Genomic DNA, 5,628 nt, shown 5'->3' with positions numbered 1-5,628 from the left:
AGCATAGCAGGACTGGATAAGATCTATCATTATTAGCTTAAATACTTTACAACTACGTATGAATTACTAGGAAAACACTGAGCAGCTTCACCTCTGATGCAAACCTGATTCTATTTTTCTTAACAGAAAACATTGCATATTTATTACGAAAGAGGAAAATACTAAATGTAGGCAAATCACACATTTTTTTTTTTTTGTATAAAGCATGAAGGAGCAAATAGGGTGTACCAAATTGTTAGTCCCAGAGGCAAGGTGGGGTGAGGAATGTCTCATTGTCACTTTGACTCAGATCTATATTTATTGCTTAGTCATATACTGCAAATGGATCCAACAGAAATAGCCAGAGTATTTAATCTAGTATTTAATGTCTGCGTGGAAAATGTTCACTGTTTAAAAGGCTCTACCAATACAATAATGTCAAGAAAAATATATGTAAAGCATGACATCTTCCTTGTAGACAGCTGACGCATGTTTATGGCTCTGCCTAGTCTTACCTCATTCATCATTACTCCTGAGTAGGACTGAGGATGACTTTCAGGTCAAAGAGGAAACTGTACCAAAATATCAATATATTTGGATGATGTGAAGTTATATGGCTCCACTGAAAACACATTAACCTTCTACTTCATCTTATAGATGCCTCCTATTTTGATAACATCTCATTTGTACTCCTTTAGTTTAAATTTCTTTATGTGCACCATGGAGGAACAGAAAGTAAAGGCTTCAAACCTGAATCTGAAGGTCAAAGTGACCAAATGTATGAAGGCAACGCTTACAAATGCCTTACTCTTCTGGAGACAGACACTCAAGCATTAGGTTGTAAAGAAAACTCTGAGACTGTTTATGTTAAAAGACTGACTGGCATCCTGAAGTCAAAAATTAAAGGGAAGGACATATTTTGAGAAATTCACATCTACACAAAACTAGTCCTAACATATGCTTTTGATACAGTAAAGTTGAGGACAATGGATTTAGGAAACATCCAAACAAAAACTTATGTAATGTTAGTGAAACACAAGTTCATCACCTGAAGGCAAATTTAGAAAGATAAACAATTCCTCATCAAAAATGAGGAACAGGAGTAAGATGTGTTCTCAGAGCACATAGCAGACAGGTTAAATTTTACCAGACTTTTAGAATAATCAGTCTTTATTCACAAGACAATAGTAAAGGCCATTGACAGTTATAAACCACTGGATTTGTAGAGTATAAGCAAAGATGGTTTTTGTCAGTGTGGAACCTATGAAGAGTCTAGGATTCAAAAATAGAGTCAAAAGGTTGGTTATATCCACCTGACCTCAAACAAGAATATGTCAAATAAAAGTGTTAGACAAATGGCTGAACTTGATAGAAACAAAGAGATCTATAATTTCAATTCAGGATCATACCACTGCCACCAGAAATTTCAGAAAGTTTACCTGTAAGTAGTATGGATTTATTGATCGATGAAGATTATGTAATGAAGTATAAACTAACTTGCATCATGTTGCTGCGAGATGAAAAAAAAGTGGCAATTTACCAGATACCTAAAAAGGCACAATAAAGTGACTGGAATTAAATGTGAAAATTCATTATATTTTATAAATAAATAATAATTCTCTGCACCACAAATGCAAATTTAAAACACCCTTGAAAATTCTGCATTAGATCTGCATTAGAACCAGAGAATCATAGCAGACCCAATTGTTGCCCCAAATTTTGCAGGAATAATATTGATGCACAAAATTTAGAACCACATTGTAAATACATGCTACCATGCCAAATACTCATAATCTCCAAATTATGTCAAATGAAAAGCATTCAAACTATAGAGACATAGCAGATGCAAGTAAAAATCATGTGGTAATAAACAAGATTCCTGTCATCCCTGTCACGCTGTCTACTACTGGAGTTTTCCTGGAGCCATTCTTGGTAGGTGTAAAGAAGATATTTTAAACCTCCATATTTTCATGTAATTATTAAAAGTAGTCTATTCACTTATGTAATAATCTGTATAAAATTAAATATCAAATGTATCAAGTGAGATGATAATTGTAAAGGATTTAGCACAGTGCCTGGCACATAGTAAGTGTTAAATAAATGTAAGATATTTTTATCTATTAAGTATAAAATAATAACAGGAGGATAGTGGACCAATTCAATCTGAAATTCATCAAGGAAGATAAGGAGATAGCAGTGATAATATCAATGACAATAGTACAGTCATCTTGATTTTTACAGTTCATCTCCTTCTCATTAGTTTATTCATACCTCCAATTAGCTTATTTTGAAGTGGTGTTAACTTCGTAGAGTGGAAAGAGCACTGAAATAAAGGTCAGGAGGTCTGGTTTGGAGTCTCAGCTCCACCATCTACTAGTTCAAATCAATTCAACATTTATTAAGCTCATGTTATGTATGAGGCACTCTTGTCTGCAAGGAGATGATCAAGATAGATACAACACAGATTCTACTATCAAGGAACTTGCTAATGGAGACATGTATGTATGTATATATGTATCTATATAGATACATATTGCTTTAACTGTACAGCTACCCTTCTCTGAGTCTCAGTTTGCACTTCTGTTAATTGGGAAGAGCAATCCCTGGATCACCAACCTCATGACCCATAGGGTTCCTGAGAATGCAATGAAATAATGGATGATAAAATACTTCCACTTCAATTAAAGTGAGTAAGAATTGATTAAGCACCTACTATGTGTCAGCTACAAAGAAATGATGAGGGTGGGGATGATAGTGGTCTAATGCACCTTGCCCTTAAATTCTACTGGGGGGGGGGGGAATGACATAGGATTGAGTAAATACACATGTATACAAATGAAATTCAAAGTTATTTATGGCTAGAAGGGAGACACCAACAATTGGGGGAGTTAAGAAGGACCTCTTTTAGGAGGCAACATGAACTAAGTTCAAAGTCAACCAGGGTTTCCAAAAGACAGAAGCCAGGAGGGTGACCATCCTAGTCACTGGAGCATCCTTCATTCTCAAAGAGGACCAATGACATTGCAAGGGTGATGCTGATTTGCACATGAATTTGATCTAAGTGAAGTAGAGCTGTGAGAAGTCATCAGCCTCATTATCTCCTCCAGAATCATCAAAGTCCAGTGGGAAGACAAAGGTTATGATGACTGGTGATGACCCAGGATGCACTGGATGACCTTGGACAAAGGCAAAAAGGATGGCTGATGGAGTGGTGTGTCCAGGGAATAGATAGTTTCAAAGGAATGTGGAGTATGTGAGACAAAGTAATGTGAAATCACTAAGAAGATTGGTTGGAGCCCAACTGTGAAGGGCTTTTGATGCCAAAGGAATTTTTATTTTAGTGTAGAGGCAATGGGGAGCGATTGAAGCTTATTGAGTAGAAGAGTGACATGTTCCAACTAGTTTGCAGTACAATGTTATGTCCTGACAGGGAGTTATTACTACAGGAAGGATGCGGATTTTCCAGGAAACGCTTCTGTTTCTTATCACAGTGGCTCTCCAATGATGGCAGTCATCACAAAGACATGCAGACACCCTCAGATTTTCTTCTGTCCGTACCAAAATCTCAGAAGTATAGAGAATCATAAATTACAAGAGCATAGATTTAAAGCTAGAAGGGACCTGAGAAGTCATATAGCCCCACACCTTTGTTTTAGAGTTGAAAAGTGGAATCCTGTGATTTGCCCAAGGTCACACAGGAAGGAAGTAACAAAGCCAAGATACAACCCTAAATGTGTCCATTACAATGTGAAATTCTTTAAGGCAGGGACCATGATTTTCTCTTTCGTTCTATCCTTTTTGCTTAGCACAGTGCTTGCCACATGGCAGGTACTTGATCAGTATTTGTTGGCTAATTGACTGTGTCCTCAGCTTGCATTCAGAAGCCTAGAAGCCAAGACCAGGGGAGATAGAGAAGAGGAGAAGGAGTAAATGGTCCAGTAAAATGCCAGTAGTTCTCCTGCAAGGGATTATAGCTAATTCATAGCTGGCGTTGCTTGCAAAGATCATTGGTAATTCAAGTCTGAGCTATGGCTTAGGCTTCTTTTCCAAATATTATCTAATTCTACAGTTCCTGAGGTGGGGCGGGGCAAGGGGACCATGTCCAGGGGGGACATGGATTTAATTTTCTCTTTTTTCTTTCTTCTGTTTTCTTTCTCTTTTTCTCTCTTTTCCTTCCTTCCTCTTTCTCTCTCTTTCCTTTCCTCCTTCTCTGTCCCTCCCCCCCCCTTTACTCTCATTTTGTTTTTAATGAAAACATAGATAATCTCATTCCATCAGCTGAAACTCAAAAACTCTGTTGAGTAAGGTAATAAAATAAAACTCTCAGTGCCATGCTTACAGAGGGCATTGGAAGAGACGTGTCATTATAAGGAAGCAAGTCTGGTTTGGCTCAAAGCCTTCCCTTTGTCTCCATGGCCGTTTTGCTGTAAATTTAGAACAGAAATACGCTTTCTGGAATCAAAATGGAGCTTTGGTGGCTGCAAGTGCCTGTTTGCTGCCTCACAATTTTAGCATTAGATGATGGACTTTTTTAGTAGACATTGGATGGCAAAGAGTAGAGGCCCGTAATTTAAAACATTCCACTCCACCACACTCCAAGAAAAACATGGACCGGTGAACAAAACCAGCACTATCGTAATAAGAAAACAACTAGGTGCATTTTTTCCAAAACCGAAAAACCAGGAATCTAAATGTATGAGTTACTGGCTAAAAATTCCATTTTCATGTCTCACTTTCAACGTGAACTGAAAAAACACCCTAGGCCCAATAAACATGTTTTTTTTTTAATGCCCAAGTTCAAGCGTACAGGCATCAGGCTCCCCTCTTTTATAGGTTCAAATCCATCTTCAGTTGCCAGAAATTCTGCTTTAAAGGGATCTTATTTTCCAAAGACTTGCCTGCCTGCTTGGCAGACCCTGACTGCTTTTACTGCACCACTGGACTAGGTGATCTCTAAGCTCCTTTCCAGTGTTAAACTCTATGAACCTATGATATCCCCGAAGGCATGGGAGGGCCCCTACTGACTCTGGTTTGGCTGCATCATGAAGGATTTTATGTTTGCCTCAAAAGTAGGACAGACCTATTGAAGGTTTTGAAGTTTTCTAGGGGGAAATGATGGGGTATCTCTATGGTATTTGGGAATAGGGAAGTAATGCAATGACATGGGCAGGGAGAGGAGGCCTGGATGAAGAAGACATTCAAAGATGTAGCAAATGTCTTACTCTCTCTGTGCATCTAGAGGAGGCCATGTAGGATAGCTGAATGAGCATTGGCTACCAGGACAAAAGACCTTGTGACCTGTGTGACACTTTGAGTGAGTCACTTAACCAATCTCCAATTCCTACATTTGTGAAATAAAGCTATTAAATGACTAATAATAAGAATTTGGAATGGTCCTGTGATTTCATTGGCACATGTTATTCCTGGATGAGGATATACCCCCTCTCCCCAACAATGTAGGTCTATGCCTTCTCAGAACTTAGAGAATTATCTGTGGGCAAGGGGGAGGGCTACACTTTGCTCAGAGGGACATATCTAGTATGTGCCAGAGGCAGGATATAAAACCAAGTCTTCCTGGCTCTGATGCTACCTCTCTGTAGGCTTTGCCAGGTTGCTTCTCTTTAATCATAATGATAATAACCACTAATA

This window comes from Notamacropus eugenii, chromosome 6 (genome assembly GCF_028372415.1).
Source record: "Notamacropus eugenii isolate mMacEug1 chromosome 6, mMacEug1.pri_v2, whole genome shotgun sequence".
Taxonomy (NCBI): domain Eukaryota; kingdom Metazoa; phylum Chordata; class Mammalia; order Diprotodontia; family Macropodidae; genus Notamacropus; species Notamacropus eugenii.
Note: the sequence above shows the minus strand (reverse complement) of the source record.